General features: G+C 48.2%; 1 protein-coding gene across 1 annotated transcript in view; it reads right to left on the bottom strand.

The window, feature by feature from the left end:
• Positions 1-17469: 17469 nt before the first annotated feature.
• LOC140393866 (plakophilin-1-like) overlaps positions 17470-25363 on the bottom strand; it is an 80723-nt gene continuing 72829 nt past the window's right edge. Inside the window, exon 14 of the mRNA XM_072480405.1 lies at positions 17470-21813. The gene's annotated coding sequence lies outside the window, so the exon portion shown is untranslated. The remainder of the gene's footprint in view (positions 21814-25363) is intronic.

Raw genomic sequence — 25363 nt, 5'->3', positions numbered from 1 at the left:
TCGCGGACAAGAAATCCAAAGTTCGTAGTTATGCCAGTGGAGATAAAGTTTTAGTGTTGTTACCAGTGGTAGGTGAACCTTTAAAAGCTAGGTTTTGTGTACCTTATCAGATTGAAAGGAAATTAAGTGAGGTGAATTATGTGGGGAAAACACCAGATAGAAGGAAGACTCACCGAGTGTGTCATGTGAATATGCTTAAAAGGTACTTTGGAAGGGGAGGACAGAAAAAGGAGGAGGTTTTAATGATTCTAACTCAAAATGGCAAACCAAATCCAGATGACTGTGAATTTGATATACCTCAAATTAAATTGGAAAATGAGGATGTTCTTAAAAATTGGGATAAATTGTTGAGTTATCTTCCACAGGAAAAAGGGACTGACCTGAAAGAGTTATTGATATCACATGGGCAAGTTTGTGGAGATAAATTGGGAAGTACTAAAATGGCTATACATGATGTGGATGTGGGAAATGCTGTTCCAATCAAACAACATCCATATAGACTTAACCCTTTAAAATTGGCACAGGTTAACAAAGAGATTGAGAGTATACTTAAGAATGGCATAATTGAAGTGGGTTGCAGCCAATGGAGCTCACCCATAGTGATGGTACCAAAGCCAGACGGTATCCAACGGTTGTGTGTGGATTATAGAATGGTTAATGCAGTTACAAGAACGGACTCTTATCCTATCCCACGTTTGGAGGATTGCATTGAGAAAGTGGGACAATCAGTTTTTATTTCCAAACTGGATTTAGTTAAAGGTTACTGGCAGGTACCTTTATCCGAAAGGGCGAAGGAGATTTCAGCTTTTGTGACTCCAGATGGTAAATACCAATTCAAAGTTATGCCATTTGGCATGAAAAATGCCCCAGCCACATTTCAACGGTTAACTAACAAAGTTGTTTCAGGATTACCCAATTGTGCGATATCCATTGATGATCTGGTCATTTTCAGCCAGATATGGAAAGAACAGTCCAAACATCTGATCGAGTTATTCGATCGACTTTAGGAGGCGGGTAGGTGATAAACCTAGCCAAAAGTGAATTTGGAAACGCCCAAGTCACTTTTCTTGAGGAATTTTCGATATCCTCGAGGTGAAGGGAAATAATGCGATTTCTTGGCATGAGTGGATTTGATTGAACATTGGTGAAAAATCTTAGTAGTGTGATTGCTCCACTGATGGACTTGCTCAAGAAGCGTAACCAATTCCAGTGGGCAGCGGAGTGTCAACAGGCATTTGTCGGCCTGAAAGCTGTGATAACCAATGCTCCTGTGTTGGAGAATTGCAAGGGACTCTGTGATCAGATTGAACTAAAGTATCTAACTTTAAAGAGAAATGCCGAGGCATAGAGAGCAATGGACAGATCGTGCAGAGGCCTCCTTGTTCAAAGAGACTGTTAATTGAGAAGGATTTCAGTTGGAGGAAGAAGAAAAAAAAAGAAATGGACTATATTATTATACCTGTTTGCGTGTGTTATTTTTTGAAACGATGAAGTATATTTACTGTGTGCATTTCTTAAAGGATGGTGAAAAGATGAAAAATGAAACCATCTTGAAAATGATGATTTTTTTTTCTTGGGGGGGGATGTGTCATGAGAATGTCGCTTTAAGAAATGGTTAGTTGCTCTTTTACTGCAGTGATGTCAGAGTGTGGGTGGAGCTGAGCTCTGGTTCTGCTTTTTAGTTTCACTTTGAGAAAAGCTTGGGTTTGTCTGTCTTTTTGGTTTCGTTTTTCAGTGTGTTGCAGCTGAAGTCAGCCAAAGCAGCTGTATTGTTGAGCTCTCTGCCATGAAGGACTATCTCTTGATCATTTGGTGAATTCAGATATTCAAATGTTTTCAGTATTGAATGTAAACCCTGATATGCTTCTGTTTAAAGGTTGTTAAGTCTTTTGGATGTTAAAAGGACAGCTTAAAGGATTACTTAGTGTTGTATTCTTTGGGGGTTATCTTTGAATTAATGGTTGCTGAGATATTCACTGTTTGCTTTAAAAAGGCTAACTTGAGTTCATAGAATAAACATTGTTTTGCTTTAAAAAATACTTTTCATTTCTGCTGTACCACACCTGTAGAGTGGGCTGTGTGCTCCTCATACCACAATCTATTGAAAGTTGTGGGTCAGGTGAACTCCATGATATACTTTGGGGTTCTCTAAACCCTGACCCATAACAAATTTAATGCTACTGAGATTAATTAGCAGGATTTGGATTACTTAATTGCAACATACTGCAATTATATTTAAATTTACGCTATCACAATTTGTCTGACATTGTGATTTTGTTTTAATTTTTCCAATGAAGGGGAAATTTAGCATGGCCAATCAACCTACCCTGCACATCTTTAGGTTCCGGGCGTGAGACCCACACAGACATGGGGAGAATGTGCAAACTCCCACGGACAGTGACCCGGAGTCGGGAAAAAACCCGGGTCCTCGGCACCGTGAGGCAGCAGTGCTAACCACTGCACCACCATGCCGTCCCCTTAACATTGTGATACCTACTGCATTTTAAGGAAAGCAAGTGTGGCAATCAGCCGAAGAGATTTCTGGTGTTCTGCTGCCTCAGACACAAAAGGGTGGGCAGCACGGTGGCACAGTGGTTAGCACTACTGCTTCACAACTCCAGGGACCTGGGTTCAATTCCGGCCTCGGGTTACTGTCTGTGTGAAGTTTGTACTTTCTCCCAAAGTCTGCATTGGTTTCTTCCGGGTGCTCCGGTTTCCTCCCACAGTTCAAAGATGTGCAGGTTAGGTGGATTGGCCATGCTAAATTGCACTTAATGTCCAAAAGGTTACTGGGATAGGTTGGAGGTATGGGCTTAAGTGGGGTGCTATTTCCAAGGGCCGGTGCAATTCAATAGGCTGAATAGCCTCCTATTGCACTGTAAATTCTACAAACAAACTGAGAAACCAATGCATACTCTTTGTAGTGCTGGAACAAACACAGGCAACCAGTGCAAAGAAGACCAGGAGCGAATGAACAAGACTGCCAACAAGACTCATCAGACACGCATACCTGCCCTCCCCCACACATAAAATTATTAAAATGCAACTTTAACTTTTAATCAAATTAACCATTTTTTAAATAATGTTCAAGCATCAGCATGAACTCTTTACCAATAGCAGAAGAATCAGGTCATAAGTATCTCCATAAACAATCTGTGCCCTTGTAAAGTTGGCAAGAGGCACAGTTCAAGTTGAATAAAGTGGATCATTGTTTAAGAAACTGAAAGTGGAAAATCTTACTCACGCATATAACAACGTGCTCTGATGCTAGCAGAAAGCAATATATTAAGTTGTGCAAAACAATGACAGCATAAATTGCGCAGAAGATTGTGTGAATGTTTTAATAACCAGGAACACCCAGAAATCCTTTGCAGCAAGACTGAACACTTGCAGGAAGTCAACAATTTAAATATGTTTCACATTTTCCATGTTTTCAACAATCAATTTGACCCAAGAATACTCAAACCTTGGGCGGGATTCTCCGGCCCCCCGCCGGACCGGAGAATTGCCAGGGGCGGCGCGAATCCCGTCCCGCCGACCTGATGCCGGCTGCCAGATTCTCCGGCGTCGGTTTTTAGGTGGGGGCGGGAATCGCATCGCACCGGTCGGGGGCTGTTGGCAGTGCCCCCCCCCACCGGCGATCCTCCGCTCCGCGATGGGCCGAGTGACCGCCCATTTTCGGCCACTCCTGCCGGCATAAATCAAACAAGGTCCTTACCGGCGGGACCTGGCTCTGTGGGCGGCCTGCGGAGTCCTCGGGGGGTCAGGGGGGGATCACGGTCCCCCATGGTCGGCGCGGAGCAGAACCGTGCATGCGCCAACTTGCGCCGACCGGCGGAGGCCCTTCGGTGCCAGTTGGCACGGTGCCAAGTCCTTCAGCGCCGGTTGGCGCGGCGCCAACCCTGCCGGCCTAGCCCCGAGGTGCAGAGGATTCCACACCTTCCGGGTGGCCCGACGCCGGAGTGGATCACGCCACTCCTCGGCGCCGGTATGGCCTGCCCGCCAGTTCGGGGTATCCCGCCCCATGCTTTTACACTATTTTCAGAATGTGGCTGGCGGCACCAAGGTTGCATTGATTGCCCCTCGCTATTTCTCAGTGACAATCTAAATTTCACACAGTTTAAAGACACTGGAAATTGAAAAACACCAATGTCATTAGTCTGTTATAGATAGGCCTCAAGGGAATTTGCCTCGGGTTTCAAAAATGCTTTGTTTATTTGACATTCAATTAACATATGACATGTCAGAATGTAATGCATCCAGTTCCTCACTTCTCAGTAGCTAAACACAGGAAATGTCATTCCACAGAAAATGGACTCAACTACGCAAGTGAATCATCTCATTAGGTCCTTGTATTCAAAATAAAACTCCCTGTAAAAAATGAACGAGTCACCACCAGTCAAGCAATCAGAATTAGGCCAGAGGACATTTATTAAATCAGACAATTAAAAACAAGAAAAGATGACAAGCACGATTGAAGCCGTATCTCTGCCTATCTTGTTTTGATGATAAAGCAATGCAATGAAATATTTCACAGAAGAGGTCATAGATAGAGAAAACAGGCTTTAAAGTGTACAAAATACACCGAGTAGAAACCCCAAATTACTTGCAGCCTAGGGTACAGACATGGTATAGTGACTGAGTTTCACTGTTCATTTATTAACTTCAAAACCAACATAAATGAATACCCCAATCTTTCATTGTAAGACAGATTTCAACAATCAGAGATTCAGCGATAAGTAGCAAGCAAGCAAATTCTAAAGAAGAGTGTGGAAGCTATTGACGGAAAAAATAACACATACTATTTTAAACAGAACTAAAAATCCTCCAAATTGATTAGAATTAAAATTTCTAGGGCAGCACGGTGGCACAGTGGTTAGCACTGCTGCCTCATGGCGCTGAGGTCCCAGGTTCGATCCTGGCTCTGGGTCACTGTCCGTGTGGAGTTTGCACATTCTCCCCGTGTTTGCGTGGGTTTCGCCCCCACAACCCAAAGATGTGCAGGGTAGGTGGATTGACCACTCTAAATTGCCCCTTAATTGGAAAAAATGAATTGGATACTCTAAATTTATTTAAAAAAACTTATTCTGCCTGATCTCTGGCTTGTTATTCTGTCACTTTTGCCTTGCTGCCAAATGGCTTCTGATCAGACTCATGCAGAGTGTGGAAATAACCACAGGCGGCCATGTTAGTTTGATGGTGTACGCAGCATAGTGCGGTGTGAAACTAATTAAATAAATTCCTCAGAGGGTGCAGAGGTCACTTAAATGCTTTGTGGGTTTTCGCTCCTGTCTCTGCTCTTACACCATTTGCCAGCTGAAAGCAGTTTCTTGCTGTCTCACACCAAGGTCTTGAATGTAATTCTGGGGAGGATTGGTGCGTGGGGGGTACACGCACTAAAGTTCTTTATCTGAACTTCCTTCACCCACCTTTGGTTCTGTGTCTTCAAAACCCATTCATGCTTGGCAGCGAGACTAGAAAATATGGTGAAAAGACCTTGGACATGTTTCACATTGACACTATTGCAAGATACGATTGACCCTCCCGCTGTCTGTGGCAGGCCACGTTTCTCGCCATTCAATGTTGGCAACCTCATCGTACTACAGTAGCATATTACTCGAGTCCTGACGCCGTGGTCATATCCCCACGTCAAATAATGCTTCCACGATGGCAGGATGTCAGAACAGGGCAACGTGCCACTGGTTTCAAAAGGCTTGCACCTGGCACATAGACATAGACCTCTGAAGGGAGCTCGTACTGTGTGCAATCAAACTGACAGAGCATGGTCCACAGCTTTGGAGACTTGGGGTGAGTGAGGCAGGAAGGGAGTGGCAGGGAACAGGGGTGGGGGAGGCAGGGGGACAGTGGGTGAGTAGGAGAGAGGCAGTGGGTAAACTTGGGTCTGGCAGCCATGACTTCCCAGCAAACTCCGAACTGTGCTAGCTGCGTGCAGGGGTGGCTTTTAAATGTGACGCCCAGAATATTGAAGCACTGAGGCAATTGCAAAGCAGGTGAATCAGAGGCCTCGCGCAAGTGGCAATTTTTTTTGTAAGTGTCGCACAAGTTGCTACCGCACCTTGGGTCAGTGCCCGATTAATTCCAGCCACACTTGACCCCGAGTCGCAGTATGGTTGAAATTAGCTTTTATTTTCAGCAACCGGAGGTCTTCAGCTGCCCAATAGCTACAGTCAACAGGTCTATAAATGTAAACACAATTAACTTGTATTATTAACAGTAACTATAATAGGCAACAAATATAACTGATTAACTACTATCTAATCTCTAACCCCCCTTTTCAACTTGCCCCATCCTCTACAAAAACAAACACAGAAGGGAAGGATGGGTGTACAATAATGATGAAAATAAAACGATGAGAATCTTTGTTTCAGATGGACATCTTCCAGTTAGTTTCTTCTTCAGTCTCAGCATTCAGACCGATGTTGGGCTGGATTCTCCGCACTGTGACGCCGGCAATGCGGATCGCTATCCGTTGGAGAATCGGGTGTCTAGCCAAAATTGAGGCTGGGCCCCTGTGGCATTATCAGGTACTGCAGTACCCGAGAGGCTGTAGACCATTGGGTAAACCTAGGAGCTTACCATTGGCTGTTTGGTATGTAGCTCCGCCCTGACAGGCAGGGTATAAGAATAAGTGCCGTCCCAGCAGCCCTCATTCTGTACCGAAGCTGCTGGGGAACAGATGTAGTCTATTAAAGCCTTCAGTTATGTTACAACCTCGTCTTTGAGTTTAATTGATCGTGCATCAATTTAATAGACTACTCTTAAGCTGAAAGAATGGATCTCCGAATCAAGCCGGAGTGTCTACAACTCAGCCCCCACGCGGAGAACTCGGCTGCGATATTTAAGCACTGGCTGGCATGTTTTAAAGGCTACCTCGAGATGGCTGGAGGCACCCCCTCAGGAGAACAGAAACAGCATCTCCTGCACTCGAGAGTAAGCCCTGGAATCTTCACCCTCATCGAGGAGGCGGAGGACTATGATGTTGCGATCGAACTGTTGAAGGGACATTATATCCGCCCTGTAAACCAGGTCTACTCACGTTACCTGCTTGCAACTAGACGGCAAAGCCCCGGGGAATCGCTGGAGGACTTCTACTGTGCGCTACTGATGCTGGGCAGAAACTGTGGCTGCCCGCAAGTTTCGGGCAGCGAGCACACGGAACTTCTAATCTGGGCTGCCTTCGTAGCAGGTATGAGCTCCTCAGAGATCCGCCAAAGACTCTTAGAAAAGGACACCCTGGGTCTGAGAGAGGCACGGGCCCTGGTAGGGTCCATGGATGTTGTCTCCAGAAACGCGCAGTCCTATGCGCCCGACCGCGCGGCGGCCCCCTGGGCTGCGTGGCATCCCGCAGCGGCAGCCCCACTGACCTTCCCCGTGTCCACGCAGGCCTGCACTGTAAGACGGCCCGCTAACTCCGTTGGGCCCCGCTGTTTCTTCTGCGGGAGGCGAAGCTTCCCCGCACGCGGTGCCCGGCCCGCACCTCCACCTGCAAAGGGGGCGGCAAGAGGGGCCATTTTGTGGGGGTCTGCCAAGCACGAGCTGTGGCCGCGGTCTCCAGCGACTCCGGACCGCCGCGACAATCTTCCCCTCGGGCCCAAGGCGGCCAGCACTCACCGTCACCCCCCTATCCTAGGGCCACGTCCGACCCACGGGTGTGGCAATCTTGCCCCTCGGACACCATGCTGGACGGATGGGCACCGCCACTTTATCCATCCCCGCCGCCATTTTGTCCATCCCCGACCACCATGTGCGATCCATGGGAGACGCCATCTTGGATGGGGCCCCAGGCCTCCAGCCCGGCTGACTACACGCTGCCCGATCACAACCCGCAACTGCTCCATCTGCCCTCAGTGACGCTGGACCAAAATCGACATCGGACACTCGCGACTGCAATGACGACGGTGTTCATCAACGGCCACGAGACGTTTTGCCTGATCGACTCTGGGAGCACGGAGAGCTTTATACACCCCAACACGGTAAGGTGCTGTTCTCTTGTTACCCCCCCTGTAAACCAAAGAATCTCCTTGGCCTTCGGGCCACACTCAGTGGAGATAAAGGGGTTCTGCCTAGCATACCTCACTGTCCAAGGCAGGAAATTCAACAATTTCCACGTTTACGTCCTGCCGCACCTCTGCGCGGCTACACTCCTGGGGTTGGACTTCCAATGTAACTTGCAAAGCCTGACCTTTAAATTCGGCGGATCTATACCCCCCCTTACTGTCTGCGGCCTCACGACCCTCAAGGTCGACCCGCCTTCCCTGTTTGCGAACCTCACCCAGGATTGCAAACCCGTCGCCACCAGGAGCAGACGGTACAGTGCCCAGGACCGGACCTTCATCAGGTCAGAGGTCCAAAGGCTACTGAGGGAAGGGGTCATTGAAGCCAGTAACAGCCCTTGGAGAGCTCAAGTAGTGGTGGTGAAGACCGGGGAGAAACATAGGATGGTCATTGACTACAGTCAGACCATCAACAGGTTTACGCAGCTGGATGCGTACCCTCTCCCCCGCATATCCGACCTGGTGAACAGGATCGCGCAATACAAGGTCTTCTCCATGGTGGATCTCAAGTCTGCTTACCATCAGCTACCCCTCCGCACTAGTGACCGCAAGTACACTACCTTCAAGCAGATGGGCGGCTCTTCCAATTTTTAAGGGTTCCCTTTGGTGTCACTAATGGGGTCTCGGTCTTCCAAAGCGGGATGGACTGAATGGTTGACCGATACGGCTTACGTGCAACGTTCCCGTATCTTGATAACGTCACCATCTGCGGCCATGACCAGCAGGACCACGACACCAACCTCCGGAAATTTCTCCAGACCGCTAAAATCCTTAACTTAATGTATAATAAGGATAAATGCGTATTTAGCACTGACCGCCTAGCCATTCTCGGCTACATAGTGCGAAATGGAGTTATAGGCCCCGACCCTGAACGCATGCGCCCCCTTATGGAGTTCCCCCTCCCTCACTGCCCCAAGGCCCTGAAGTGCTGCCTTGGGTTTTTCAGTTATTACAGTGGGTCCCCAACTACGCAAAGCCCGACCCCTAATCCAGTCCACAACCTTCCCCCTGTCGACGGAGGCCCACCAGGCCTTCTGCCGCATCAAAGCAGACATTGCAAAGGCCACGATGCGCGCCATTGACGAGTCTCTCCCCTTCCAGGTCGAGAGCGATGCGTCCGACGTAGCGCTGGCCGCCACCCTCAACCAAGCGGGCAGACCCGTGGCCTTCTTCTCCCGTGCCCTCCATGCTTCAGAAATTCGCCATTTCTCGGTCGGAAAAGAGGCGCAAGCCATAGTAGAAGCTGTGCGACATTGGTGGCATTACCTGGCCGGCAGGAGATTCACTCTCCTCACTGACCAACGGTCGGTGGCGTTCGTGTCTGACAATGCACAGCGGGGCAAGATAAAGAACGACAAGATCTTACGGTGGAGGATAGAACTCTCCACCTACAACTACGAGATCTTGTACCGTCCTGGGAAGCTAAACGAGCCTTCCGATGCCCTGTCCCGCGGCACGTGTGCCACCGCACAAGTGGACCGCATCCGAGCCCTCCACGAGGACCTTTGCCACCCAGGGGTCACTCGTTTTTTCCACTTCATTAAGACCCGCAACCTGCCCTACTCCATCGAGGAGGTCAGGACAGTCACCAGGGACTGCCAAATCTGCGCGGAGTGCAAACTGCACTTCTACCGGCCAGAGAGGGTGCACCTGATAAAGGCTTCCCATCCCTTTGAACGCTTCAGCATGGACTTCGAAGTCTCCTCCACCGACCGCAACACGTATTTCCTGAACGTGATTGACGAGTACTCCCGGTTCCCATTCGCTATCCCCTGCCCCGACATGTCCGCAACCACCGTCATCAAGGCCCTCCAGGGTATCTTTACACTGTTCGGGTTCTCCGCGTACATACAGAGTGATAGGGGGTCCTCCTTTATGAGCGACGAACTGCGTCAATTCCTGCTCAGCAATGGCATCGCCTCAAGCAGAACGACCAGTTACAACCACTGGGGAAATGGGCAGGTAGAGAGGGAGAACGGAACGGTCTGGAAGATAGTTCTACTGGCCCTACAGTCCAGGACTCTCCCCTTCTCCCGCTGGCAGGATGTCCTCCCGGAGGCCCTCCACGCCATCCGGTCGCTGCTCTGTACAACTACCAATCAGACACCTCATGAACATCTCCTTGTCTTCCCCAGGAAGTCCTCCTCCGGGACCTCGCTCCCAACCTGGCTAGTGACACCCGGACCCATCCTGCTTCGGAAGCACGTGCGGGTGCACAAGTCGGAGCCGTTGGTCGAGAGGGTCCACCTGCTGCACGCTAACCTCCAGTACGCCTATGTGGCGTTCCCTGACGGCCGGCAAGATACAGTCTCCCTCCGGGACCTGGCGCCCGCCGGAACCCCATGCGCACCCGAACCATTACCCCCACCCCTCCCCCCGCCCACAGCACCTCACTGGAGGGTCGGTCCTCCCGCCGCTCCTACCTAGGCCATCCCACCCACCGACGCCCCCTACAAGCGCCCCCCTCTCGTGTCAACCGTTTGCCCCACCAGCACCATCTAGGGGTGACGAAGCTGCCATGGAGGATGAAAACACGCTCCCGGAGTCGCAGACGCCCAGACCCCCACCAGAATCACCACCGAGGCTCAGACGATCCAGGAGGACGACCAGGCCACCCGACCGACTGATTGCTTCACTGTAACTGTAAATGAACACTGACTGTATATACCTTCCACGCTTGTAAATATTCTTGACAACCCTGTAAGGAGGTATCACGGTACCTCTATATCTGATCATACCATGTTAAATGCAATTGTAACCACTGGCCACCATCCCCGCCGGACTCTTTTTTAACAGGGGTGAATGTGGTATTGTCAGGTATTGCAGTACCCGAGAGGCTGTAGACCATTGGGTAAACCTAGGAGTTTACCATTGGCTGTTTGGTATGTAGCTCCGTCTTGACAGGCGGGGTATAAGAACCAGTGCCGTCCCAGCAGCCCTCATTCTGTACCGAAGCGGCTGGGGAACAGATCTAGTCTATTAAAGCCTTCAGTTATGTTACAACCTCGTCTTTGTTTAATTTTTCGTGCATCAGCCCCCACTACCGGTGGGATTGGGGTTTGCACCCGCACACCAGCGGGAGGATTCTAATGAATGCAAATGGCTCATTAGGACCCATTTGCATCCACTTAGTGGGTCGGGCATCAGAGTCTCCAGGCCTCGCGATTCTCTGGTCTTTCAGGCCAGGAATCACTGGGCATGGATCACTACTGCTGTTCATCAGCGTGGCCCTGACATAGGGGACCTCGCCATGGGCCAAGAGGATAAGCCCTCAAGGGAGCTGCCCCCAAAGTCTGTCCGAGCGCCACCTCACCCCCACCATAATGCACGACCTGCCCACCCCTCTCCTACCAGACCCCCCCCAATCGCTCTGGTCCCCAGAAAACTCCCTAAAACAGGAGACAACCCCAGGGAGCCCCTAGATAGGGAAACTCCACAGAGACATCCTGGATAGGAGGACCCTCCAGAGATTCCCTAGATAGTGAGACACCTCACAGAGGCCCCCTATATTGGGAGACACCCGACAGAGCCCCCCCCTAGATAGGGAGACACCAACAAAGAGTCCCTAGATAAGAAGATCCCCCCAGAGACCCCCTAACTAAAGGGACCCTCCCCCAGAGAGACCCCCTTATAAAAGAGACCCTTTCCAAAGACCCCCTAACTGAAGCGACCCTCCCCCAGCAACACGCTAACTTAAGGACTCCCCTCCCCACAGAGACCTCCTAACTAAAGGACCCCCTCACCAAGAACCCCTAACTATAGGGACCGTTGCCCAGTGACACCCTAACTAATGGAACGTCCCCAATAGAGAGGCTCTAACAAAAAGTACCCCCTTACAAATTGTTTCTAGCAGAGCTGGGAGAGCTGCCTTTCTCTTACGACATATCTCCAACCGCAATCAAATTAGCTAAACAAAAGTTAAAATCTTCGGTTCCTTACAAGGCCCCTGTTGCTAAGCAACAACTGCTGGTTTATTTAAACTTGACGCCGTAGTCCTGTCTAAGCACAATAGAGACATAGCTGGAACTGAACCAACCCCTACGATGAATCTAAACGTACGTTTTAGGGGTGGCACGGCAGCACCATGATTAATACTGTTCCTTCACAGCGTTAGTTTGATTCCCGGCTTGGGTCACTGTCTGTGCGGAGTCTGCACGTTCTCCCAGTGTCTGCGTGGGTTTCCTGCGGGTGCTCCGGTTTCCTCCCACAGTTCAAAGATGTGCAGGTTAGGTGGATTGGCCACGCTAAATTGCCCGAAGTGTCCAAAAGGTTAGGTGGGGCTACTGGGTTATGGGGATCGTGTGAGGGTGTGGGCTTAAGTAGGGTGCTCTTCCAAGGGCCAGTGCAGACTCGATGGACCGAATGGCCTCCTTCTGCACTGTAAATTCTATGATAACAGGTGGTGTGATGGAATACTCTCCACTTGCCTGTATGAGTGCAACTCCAAAAAAGAGTTTGACACCATCCATGGTACAGTTGCCCACCTTATTAACTGTCCATCCACCACCTTAAACTTCACTTGCTCCATCACTGTGCCTGCAGCCTGTTCCAGCTATAATATGCATTGTAGCATCTTCACAACATCACCTCAAAAACACATGACCTCTACCACAAAGAAGGATCACAACAACAGGCACATGGGAACATGGCTGTCGTGTTGGGTGTTCTGATGCACAAATGATCCAACACGGCTGTAGATGGTACAACTCTGTTTTATTGTCTAATCAACGGTAACAACTAACTACTGGCTTGGGTACGTGCTTCACCAGCTAACCTGTGGACCCAGCCCTATCACTATCTTAGTCAGGCACTCAGCACATGGTCTATGTCTGAGTGGCACGCTGTGAGCTCTGTGCTCTGAGCTATCTCCAGTTAGAATGAGCGGGAACTGTGGTGTTCCCTGTTTTATAGTGCGTGTGCTCTCACTGGTGATTGGCTGCGATGTTATGTGTGTGCTGGTTGGTCCAACTGCCTGTCCATCAGTGTGTGTGTGATTGCACCATGATATGCTGATGTGGATATCATGACAATGGCCACCTGCAAATCCCCTTCACAACAATGAGGCTTGGAATGATATCATCATACCTTCAGTGTCACTTAAAATCCTGGAACTTGTCACCTAACAGCACAGGTAAGTACCTTCACCGGACTGCCGTGGCTCAAAAAGGATGTTTTCTAACACTTTTTCAAGGACTATTGGAAATGCTGGCTGGGGCAATGTTCCGGAAATTAATCATTTAAATTTTTAAAAATATTTTGGGTTGAATTACATTAATCATACAGCGAGAAGGCAGTTTGCCTTTTTATATGTTGGCACCAGTGCAAAGATGATTTGGATTTGGATTTATTGTCATGCTGTGTTCCTGAATAAAATAGTTAACAACAAAGATTGACCGATTAGTCAAAAACCCTGCTGAACAGACACATTTCCATTATGCAATTTAAATAAGTCACACCACAACTTTACCGTTACCAAATTTTGATGAAGTCAATATTAGTTGTTTGATAAACCACAGTTCATTTACTCCACCAGGATCTGGGTTAGCTTTTGAAAAAGAGGGAACACATTAGTGAACAGTATTAATTGTCAGGTTTATCTGATATTTGAGTGTCAAAGGGAAACAAAAAGGCCCCAACTGGAGTATTGCATCCAATTCTAGGCACCACATTTTATGAATAATGTAAAGGCATTAGGGAACATGTACGAGAATGATTCCAGGGATGAGCAACATTGTTGCACAGAGGCTGGGTAGAGAGGGAGAAATTGTTTACATTGGTGGAAGGATAGAAACAAAAAACATAAAAATGCAGATGCTAGAAATCCAAAATAAAAAAGCAAAATGTAGGAGACACTCTGTCTAGCAGCACTTGTGGAGGGAGAAATAGAGGGCAGAATTTTACCTCACCCGCCGGCAGGTTTTAGATGGGAGAGGATGGAGAGAGGGTGAAATTGCAGAGTCCGGGGCAGGGCTGGAGAATCCCCGCGACCGGTGCGAATCGTGCCATGCCGCCCCGACGCGATTCTCCACAGGGCGTTCTAATCTGCTCTCAGCCGGCGGGATCTTGGCGTGCAATGGTCTGGGGGCGGCCTGGGGTGGGGGGGCAACCTGGGGGGGGGGGGGGGGAAAATCGACCCCGGGAGGGCCATCCATTGTGGCCTGGCCCGCGATCGGGACCCACCAATCGGTGGGCCAGCCTCTCTGGTTGGGGGCCTCCTTTCTTCTGCGCCGGCCCCTGTAGCCATACGCCATGTTGCATTGGGGCCGGCGTGGAGAAGGGAGCCACTGCGCATGCACGCATTGGCGCCGGTGCCACTGTGCATGCGCAGCTGGAGAGGAGTTGGATGCTCCAGTTTCATGCTGGCCCCCTATAGGGGCCAGAATTGCTGATCCTGAGGCCGTGTTGACGCCGCTGTCGACGGCGTCAACACTTAGCCTCAGGATCACAGAATCCAGCCCAGGATTCTTGCTCACCCCTACCAGACAGCGATTGGAAACTCATACAAATGACACCTTTAAGTGGTTACTTATTGACTACATAAGGGCCATTTCCCACCCAGCTGCAACTTATAGGCTGGCGGGAGGATTTAAATCAAATAAGTCCCAGGCAAGCGCCCCCCCAAGGTCTGGCGGCCTCCGCAGTTCACTCCCCCCACCGGCCTCTCCCCCAAAACCCTGACCCCTGTCATAGGGTGAAAGACAGGAGAGATTGAATGCCGGAAAATTAATGTTCCAGGACCAGAGGAAATGGTGATGAGGTAAGAGAAAAATAACAAAGAAATGGAAGGTGTGCTGAGAGCAGCTGTGCTGCTAACTGAAATCAGAAATGAGAGACATACCAGAACATGCAAAGAAAGGGAAACAAAATATGGTTTAAAAATTGTTGAAGTGAAATGTTGGGTCCAGAAGGCTGTTAAGTACCCAATCAAAATATTAAAGTGCTGTTCCTGAAGTTTACACTGGAGCCATGCAGTAGGCCAAAGGCAGAAATATCAGCATGAGATCAGGATGGAGAATTAAAATGGCAGCCACCAGAAGCTCAGCGTTACACTTGCTGACTGAATGAAGGCGTTCCGCATAATTGTTACCCAATCTATGTTTGCTCTCCCAAGTATTGAGGAGACGACATTGTGAGAGGCAAATACAGTGAACACAAGTACACATAAACCACTGCTTTACCTGGAATGAGAATCATAGAATTTACAGTGAGAAGGCCATTCAGCCCATTTGAATCTGCACCAGCCCTTGGAAAGAGCACCCTACTGAAGCCCACACCTCCACCGTATCCCCGTAACCCCACCATCTTCTCGAGCTCTCCAATCGCAGCTCGAGACACCCGTTTTCTTGCCCAATAAGAGTGTCATCCGTTTCACTCCCATCGAAAGCTAAAAGTCCCTTTCTTTTAAAATACAGGTTTAATAAAAAGGGTGAAAGTAGCAACAAAAAAAAAAAAAATTACAAGCGATAAGCAGCAGAGTCGAGTGTGTCCTCTTTACTCCATGGATTGTTTCAGAGGGGCAGGATACCAGAACTGGCTTCCTCTTTACTCCATGGATTATTATTATTATAGAATGTACAATGCAGAATGTTTCAGAGGATATTGGGGGCCACTGATAACAGTTGTTTACTGTTGACCACACAATCTCATTGGCGGGATTCTCCACCGCCACGCCGAAGTGGCCGCGCCGTCGTGAACGCCGTCGAGGTTCACGACGGCGCGGAACGGCCCCGGTCCCGACCGATTCAGGCCCTGACAATGAGCCAGTATCGGGGCCGCGTCATCTACCCGCGCCAGGCCTTGTCGCCTGCGTAAAAGCGGCGCCGCATAGGTGACGCGGCCGGCGCCGCATAACTGACGTCATCCGCGCATGCGCGGGTTGGCCGGTGCCAACCCGGCATGCGTGGTTGCCGTCCTGTCCAAATCCGCCCCGCAAGAAGATGGGGGACGGACCTTGCGGGGCCGCGGAAGGAGGTCCTCCTTCAGAGAGGACGGCCCGACGATCGGTGGGCACCGATCGCGGGCCACCCCACATTTCAGGTGAAGCCCGGTGAAGGATCCCCCCTAGCCCCCCCACAGGCCGCCCCCCCCAGCGTTCACGCACCGCCCACGACTGCAGTGACCAGGTGTGGACGGCGCCGGGGGAAACTCACCGTTTTGGCCTGGCCGCTCGGCCCAATACGGGCCTCAGAATCGCGGGGGTGCTGGAGAATCGCCATTTTGGGTACCTCCGGCGATTCTCCGGCCTGCAAAACTCAACTGGCCCGTTCCCGCCGCTTGGGAGAATCGCGGGAGGGCGTCGGACCGGCGTCCCCGGAAATTTTGGCAGCCCAGGCGATTCTCCCAACCGGCGTGGGAGTGGAGAATCGCACCCCATGTGTCTCAAAAACATGGGCATGTTAGCTAGCCTAAATCCCATCATGCATTGTGGCCACTGCTTGAAGCTAGAGTTGGTCATGATATTCAGATCAGCATATCATGGTGCAATCACACGCACACTGATGGACAGGCAATTGGACCAACCAGCACACATAACATCGTAGCCAATCACCAGTGAGAGCACACGCACTATAAAACAGGGAACACCACAGTTCCCGCTCTTTCTACCAGGAGATAGCTCAGAGCACAGAGCTCACAGCGCGCCACTCAGACATGGACCATGTGCTGAGTGCCTCACTAAGATAGTGATAGGGCTGGGTCCACAGGTTAGCTGGTGAAGCACGTACCCAAGCCAGTAGTTAGTTGTTACCATTGATTAGGCAATAAAACAGAGCTGTACCATTTGCAGCCGTGTTGGATCATTTGTGCATCAGAACACCCAACACGACAGAGTTTACATGATTATCACTGCTATGGCCTAAAATACAGGTTTAATGGTTAACGATGATTACGGAGTATACTTTCTATGATTAATCTCAAGACTTAATAAACTAACTTATGTAGAACTACCCTAGCGGCATCCTAGCTATTCAGTTTTAAGATGTTTCATCACTGGACACCCCATTCAAGGTATATGGGAGATTCCTGTTCAGGGAGATGTAGCTCACCAGCTGTACATTATGTGACCTGGTACACTAAATGCAGCAAGGCCTCCCACCACCAGTAGGCTAGCTGGGTAATGAATCTCATAGAGCGGGATTTTCCAGTCACGTCCCACCGCAATGATTCCTGTGCAGGGCGGGCCGAGAAAATTTACCCCATGGACTTTTACTTCACAATTCATTTCTGGCACTAAATTGAATTAACTGGGTGGAATGCAAATGGAACTGCACCACACCAGTTTGTTCAGATCCAGTAATATTACTTCACTAGACTTTCCACTCATATCATGTGCTCTTGTAACACACACACACATAAGGCACCAAATTCAATTGAACAAGTCAATTATCCGGAAACATTCTTTCATTTAAAATAACTTTATTCAGAAGGAGTTTGATATATTTTACAATTTCAGACAAAACAAAAGGCTTTCCACATCACATTTTGGTCATATTAGCAGTCAGATTGTGTTGTACAAGGTATACTGGAGACTTGACTTTTAGCCACCTACACTCTTAACATTTCTCCCCAAGCATTTGTTCCTCATCTCTTCCCTTGGTTCTTTTAAAAGTTCCCCCTAAAAATCCACCTCATTCACCTTTACACTTTGACCTTCTTTGGCTCAGCAGCCTTTTATTTGTTTTGATTATACCTGTGTGAAATATCTTGGATATTTTTCTGCATTAAAGATGCTATATGAATGAAAGTTCTTGCTGTAGTATTCGGTAATAATGTAGGTGGAACAAATGACACTCTTCAGTTCCTCTGCACTCTGCTTCAATTTTATTAATTAATTAGTCTTTCTTTCTTGATCTCAGGGGCAGGATTCTCCCAGCCCAGGGCCGGGCCGGAGAATCCCCGTGACCGGGCCACACCTCCCCGATGCCGGCACGTGATTCTCCACAGAGCAGAGTATCGGCGCTGGCGTGGTTGGTGCAGCGCTAGCCACGGGCTGCTCTACGCGGCCGGCCTGCCGAATCTCCAGCCCGGATGGGCCGAGCGGCCGTAAGAAAAAAAAACAAATCCCGCTGGCGCCGTTCTACCTGCTCTGAGCCGACGGGACCTTGGCGTTGAAGGATCAGGTGGTGACCTGTTTGTGGGGGGGGGGGGGGGGGGGGGGCTCCGATGTGGCCTCGCCCGCGATTGGGGCTAATGAATCGGCAGGCCGGCCTCTCTGGCTGGGGGCCCCCTTTACTATGCGTTGGCCCCTGTAGCCCTGCGCCATGCTGCATTGGGGCCGGCGCGTTGAAAGAGGCCACTGCGCATGCGCGCGTTGGCATGGCGCATGTCCACGTTGGCGCTGGCACCACTGCGCATGTCCGCGTTGGCACTGGCGCCACTGCGCATGTCTGCGTAGGCGCCGGCTCCACTGCGCATGTCCGCGTTGGCACTGGCGCCACTGCGCCTGCGCAGATCCCGCGGTGCACAGTACATGCCGAGATTGGCAGCTGGAGCGGCACGAACTGCTCCAGTGCTATTAAGGCCCCCTGTAGGGACCAGAATTAGTCCTGGCAGCGGGCCGTTCATGCCGTCGTAAAACGCGATGGCATTTACAACGGCGTGGCGCGGGATGGGAGAATCCCGTCCCGGATCTGTTTCAGTATTTTTTTTTCATTCTCTTTGTACTTCTTTTTCCCCAGCTCCCCAACTTTCTGCCTCACTGGACAGACAAGCTCAAAAATGAAGTTGGTTAGTGTGCCAAATTTCCAGGCTCCATTTTCAACATCGGCCAAACAAAACTAACTATCCTGATAAGGCAAGGAGATAATTGATCTCATTAACAGCTTTGTTGACCAGCGATGAAGGAGGCTGTCTAACATTTTCAATTTGACCTCCAGGTTTCTGACATGAGGGGAGGCAATTTAACTAGCTGGGGGCAGGCACACAGCAGCAGGCTGAGGTGCCAGTACTCCAGGCAGGCCTAGGCCCTGCCTCACTGCAGGGTGCAACAGAAATGTTAGCCTAAGGTGGTGCTCCTCCTTTACCATTTACTGCAGCCAGGTGCTCTTTTGAAGCTGGAAGGCCTCTCATTGGCCTGCTTTGCTGGAAAACGTCTCATTGGCCTGCTTTATCAGCTTGCTAACCCTTATTGGGAACCTGTCTCAGGTCCCTGGTCAAAATTCCAACAAGTGAGAACTTTCCAGAATATCTTTTCCAAACCACCCTTTGATGGAGGTTGTTTTGGATCCATATGATAACGACTGGCATACAGGAAGTGTCACAGACTCCAAATTGGTTGGAGGACAAATGTTTTAAAATGAACATAGGTGCAAATTAGTGGGATGCCACCACCTAGTTTGATAGAAAAGCTGAAGTGCCAAGGATACAATTACAGGTCTAATACAAATTAATATCAATGGGAATGACACTCAAAGCCTTAAGTTTTGATTCATAAATATTCTGAATGCTGGAGCTAGTAAGTTTTAAACTGAATGTTGAATAATTACTCCAAAGCCTGATTTTATAGATTATGTTGTTACAAAAAACCTGACATTCAACATATATAAATCCAGGTATATAAAAATCTTAATGAAAATTCCCAGCTCCTCTCCTTTATAAAAATAAGCAAAAGCAACCTTAAAATAGCATTTTGAACCTTCTCGATGCTCATCTCTGTAACCATAAAAAATAACCATTCAATACAATTAAATGATAGAAGAGCATATTGTGGGTATTTTGAAGTAAATCATGAAAAAAGAAATATTATATACAAAGTACATTGCAAAGTTGCACAACATTCAAGATTATAGTTTATCATGAATTATTCCAAATTAAACGTACCAAATTTCACTGGCAGTAAAACATTCTGTTAATGCAATAGTATTACATACACGGCATAGTAGATCAGATATCTGTCAAAGACCATATTGAATGCTTGTGTCTGGTTCGAAAGCATCTGGTTTAAAATCAGCCCCTGATCACGCCCTTCAAATGAGTCACATTTCAACTGTTTGTCTGTGAAAGAATGTGGTACATTTGGAATGACACACCTTAAAGATTTAAAATGTGACAATCCTAAAGGTTTGTTTGGGGCATGCAATATTTAAACATGCAATATCGACCAAATACTTTTCATGGAACAGTGAAAATGGCGAGACAATTAATCAGGATAGTAAACCTCCCCCACCCCACCCCTCCACACTATGTAGTACAAAATTATTTTACCATTAGGTTTTTCTCCAAGATACAGCTATTGCAGAACTATTTGTGAGATGTGTGCTTAAGACTGCAATTCTGCTGAACCAAAATGTTTTGGACATTAGAGGCAGAGATACTGAGCTAATAGTTGTAAATTCCCAACATCATTCTAACAATAGCAGCTTAAGCATCAACAATTCCAGAGAAAGAGAGGATTATAATGTACAGTCGTATACAGTGAAAGTGTGCAAGCAGCAAGACACACATGACATACATGTTTACTGTGTACACAACAAACAAATCAAGGTTCAATTAACAGTGAACATTTTTAATTTATCATTTGAAATCTTTGTGTTATGTGTTATGATTAGATTTGTTCATAATAAGTCACAGCAATTGGGCTGCAATATTTGTCTTCGGTTATGCATGTTCATTATTCCAATATTATTAAGGAATGTTTGCAGAGCCAAATGTTAGAATATTGAGGAATTGGTGAAGTTAGAATGATTTTTAAAAATACAGGTTTATGCATTTATTTTAAAAGGATTTGAGATGTGAAGTTCTATCTGTCTCATATTAAAATAGTACAATTGTTCTAAAAGCTTTTCTACTGAAATAATGTGGAAAAATTATGACTTTTTTTTTTTACATACATCTCTTCAACATGAATCCAAAATGTCCTATTGAACACTGTACCGTGACTATTAGCCACCTTGCTGATTGTCACATTTTAACTTGACCAGAGAAATACTGCAGGCAAAATATTTGCTGGAATTCTATGTGGAGGTGGTGACCCTGCTCCTGGCTCAAAAAGCACAACTTTATTTCACATTTAAAACTGGAGTGACAGAAAGGCAGCTCCAACCGACCAAAAATAAGACGGCCGCCACTTGACAGGCTCACCACACAGCCATTTTACTTACAGACCATTAACTGGCTTGAGGCAGGACTGGAAGGAAGTTCTGTCTCAGAGAGCTAATTCAGTGGTCCAAAGCTGTGACTACATACAGTTGCCAAAGAAGAGACACGGACCCAGCGGGGGAGAATGGGAGTGGGGGGGGGGGGGGGGTTGTCGGAGTAGAAGGGGACTGGTTTAGAGGGCCTCAAGTCTAACATGTAAACTGCTATTTAGGTCCTCAAGAGAGTCGCCCGATATGCCTTCACCATGATGGGCAAATTCCCAGCACCAGCAAGTTGGTAGCTGGCATGGCGCCGCTGACATGGTTCCCACATTTATACTTCCCTCAGATGCCAACTCACCTATGGGAGGCAATTGGGGGCTGTGGAGTTAAATTCCACCCTTAAAATTTCAGGGGACGGCCTGCTGAAAGTTTTGCTACATTGACTTATAAATGTACATGTGCGAATTGTAAGTTTGCAACACCTAATTTTACAAACTACATCAAAATTAAAAAATTAAAATAAAATTGCTACCATTTTAACTTCACCCCTCCCCACTCCCGACCCACAAGATTCATCGGTGGATGAACATACAAATCTTCTGCATACATTGTGAAATCTGGGATCTGTTGAAGTGATCTTTAGTCAGCCAAAGAGAATCCACCTAGAAAATAAAGTGGATTATTTTAATTACAGTGGATTCATTTAAGGTGATCAGATTTGACCTTAACACAGAAATTAGTAACACTGTCGCATCAATATATAATGCAAATTTAATGCTCAACAGAACCATTTTTCACAGATGAGAGCGTGTTATTGTCATTCAAATCTTAAACATTAAATTAAATTGTGAAAATGTAGATGGGTTTTAAGAATATCAATTAAATCTAATGGAGGGAAAACATCTTAGAAACTTTCCACAATAACTAAATATATTGCCCCAAGGAATACAAAAAGGGCATTGGTACAAGGGGTATAGGCAAAATGGGTTTGCACGCTCCCACTTTACAAAATTGCTTGGGCCCAATTGAGTGGCCTCATCACACCTGAATCTGGACATGTGGCCATTAAATCTCCCGAGAGGCCTCTTTTGAGATTTACAATGTTCAGGTCGCATCGTGAGATCTCACTAAATACGTCTGCGCTGGATTCCCCCAAGGCCCGGGATTGAAAGGCCATGCCTGGGAGATCCCGCCAAGGTGCCCTTTGGCACTGATCCACGCAAATGTGGACCAGGCCTTATGGCGCCGGGGTGAGGGGGGGGGGGGGGCAGCTCCCAGCCCATCACAGGCCCCTGGCTGGTCGCGGTCAGAGCAAGGTGGTACCTTGGCACTCCTGCTGGCACCCAGGCACCCTGACACTGCCACCCGGGTAGTGTCATCCTGGCATCGCCAGTGTGTCTGGGTGGCACTGCCAGGGCACTAGGCTGGCAATTCCAAGGAGCCTGGGTGCTAAGTGGGCACTGCCAGGGATTTGGCCCAGGGGGTACCCTGTCCTATGAGGTGGGGTGAGAGGGGGGGGGGGGGGGGTGTCAGGGACCTCAGCAGGTAAGTTGGGACATTGGGGGGAGAGGGGAGGGGGGGGGGGGGGGGGGAAAGAGTCCGGAGGCTGTGCAGAAGTCTCCAGAGATCGGGAGTTTGGGCGGCATGTAAATTTGGCTCCCCAATCTCTTCCTGCACTGACGAGCTAATGAAGCTAAGTACGGTTTCGGCAAGGCATTCCTTGCTGAGGCCAAACAAAAGGGTCTCGTTTGGGATAACATTTTAAAAAATGAATTAAACATTGCAGTATAATTAGATCGCTAAAGGTTGAGACCGGATCCAGTCGAACATAGTTCATGGAACAATCTAAGTAAAGGAGACATTTTTGTTACCTTATGTTTTATGAGATTGATTTCGGAAGCTTCAGAAGGTTAGGTATGGTATGTGTATGAGATAACTAAACAGATGGCTGTTAGGTAAGAGACAAAGAACATTATTGACAAGGCACCTTTCAAGGATGTCTTTTTAATGGATTTGGATTATAAATTATATAATATTATAGGTGAGGAATTTAACATGCTTGAGTGGCTCAAGGCTATTCTTAGTCTAATCAGTTCAAAACTGTATGGTGTGAGTCAGGCATTATGACAAATGCTCATTCACTGTTTAACTGTTTGTCAAATAAATCGTTGTATTTTAACTTCTAACTTCTGTTATAACGGCAGCCATGATAATCTCTTGCAGTTTCTGTTTCTCAACTCAATTGTCCAGGTATAATAGTGCTACCGTTGAATCTGTTTATATATACAGATTGTTAGAACAAGAGGTTCTACATGGAACATACAGTGCAGGAGGCCATTCGGCCCATCGAGTCTGTACCGACCCATTTAAGCCCTCACTTCTACCCTAACCATGTCTACTCTTTTTGGACACTAAGGGCAATTCAGCATGGCATCCACCTAACCTGCACGTCTTTGGACTGTAGGAGGAAACCGGAGGAAACCCACGCAGACATGGGGAGAACATGCAGACTCTGCACAGACAGTGACCCAGTGGGGAATCGAACCTGGGACCCTGGTGCTATGAAGCCACAGTACTAACCACTGTGCTACCGTGTTGCCCCTAACGTAAGGGGTAGAAATATAGGGGCGGATTTTCCATCCCTTCCCGCCAGCACGGTCTTCTGGTTACCCATCACAGCAGGTCAAGTGAGCCACGCAAAACACCGCAGACACCAACGCGACTGCAAGATCCCGCCAATGGCAAGCCACTTCCAGCACCAGAAAACACACTGGGGGGGGGGGGAAAAGAGATCTCGGTCATAGAGACTGACAAGTCAGATTCACCGACAGTTGAGAAAGAGGTTAGAAATACCACCTAGTTTAAAAAGGATAAAAATCGAAATTTGTATTTATATAGCATTTATTACAATGTTTCAAAGTGCTTCATAGCCAATTAAGTATATTTATTTATTTTGTTTATTGTTACGTGTATCGAGGTACAGTGTAGCGAGCAGCTCAATAGATCATTAAGTACATGAAAATAAAAGAAAATACATAATAGGGTAACACAAGGTACACAATGTAAATACATAGACACTGGCATCGGGTGAAGCATACAGGGATGTAGTGTTAAATCAGATTAGTTGCAGTGTAGACATTGTTAAAATGTAGGAAATGATTGAAGTGGTATTGATAGATAGTTAAAAAGAATGGAATTATCAGCTAGGCACAACTCTTAGCTGGGAAAACAATTAGCCATCCACAAAACATGTGGCAGATTTCTGGGAATTTAAGTAGTCACCACAGATGTAGATGGGTTGACCCGTCAACTCCCTGGACCCGATCCCTGCCAACCTGCCATCCAGACACTGATACCCTGGCAGTGACACCTGGCCCGGCAATGCCAAGGTGCATGTGTAGCACTGCCATGGTGCCAGGCTGGCACTGCAGATGTGCCCAGGTGCCACAGGGAGTATCAGGGTCGCACCCTGCCCAGTCCCCGACCACCTGGGGTTTCTAATGGCCTGCGAGACCCACCAGGTGCCATTACGACTGGTCCACATTTGTGGAAACCAGTACTAACCGGCACCCTGACCTGGTCTCCCAGGTGTGGCCATTACGTCCCAAGCGCCGGGAAAATCCCGTGGATGCATATTTAAATTAGCCTAATGGATCTTTTAAATATGCAGATCTGGATCTCGACCAATGAGGGCGAGAACCAGATTGCGACGTCGTGCGAGACTCTCACGAGGCATTACGAGCATCGCAAATCTCGCCATAGGCCTCGCGCAAGATTCAACGGCGTCACCCCAACACCAAGGCAGACGCAACAAAGCTGTGATATCGCTCCCGAGACGTGATTAGCTAGTCAACCATACTCAAAGGCTTGGATAAGGGCAGACAGAAAGTTTATCCGACAGACTCTCCCGAGGAACCAGGTCTCAGATCGCACAGGGAACAGAGTGTTTGGAAAGCAAACATGTAACACTCCTTGAGCAGGTGGTTCTGTAAGCATGTACATGGATAAAATGTCTGGAACTTGACTGCTACTTTAATACTGGTCTAACATGGGAAGCCACTGCAGCTTTCCTCGCCAGGTGAAGAGAGGGTGGAAAAAAAAAAAAATCTTGGTTCAAGCTCGGTGACAACCTGAAGTTACAAAGTCAGATCTTCTGGCCATTTCCGCCTAAGGTGGAGGGTACGAACAACAGGAAATCCCATTGTCAGCTGT

Source organism: Scyliorhinus torazame, chromosome 17, assembly GCF_047496885.1.
Source record: "Scyliorhinus torazame isolate Kashiwa2021f chromosome 17, sScyTor2.1, whole genome shotgun sequence".
NCBI lineage: Eukaryota > Metazoa > Chordata > Chondrichthyes > Carcharhiniformes > Scyliorhinidae > Scyliorhinus > Scyliorhinus torazame.
The sequence above is the reverse complement of the archived record's forward strand: the minus strand, read 5'-3'. Positions and strand labels throughout refer to the sequence as shown.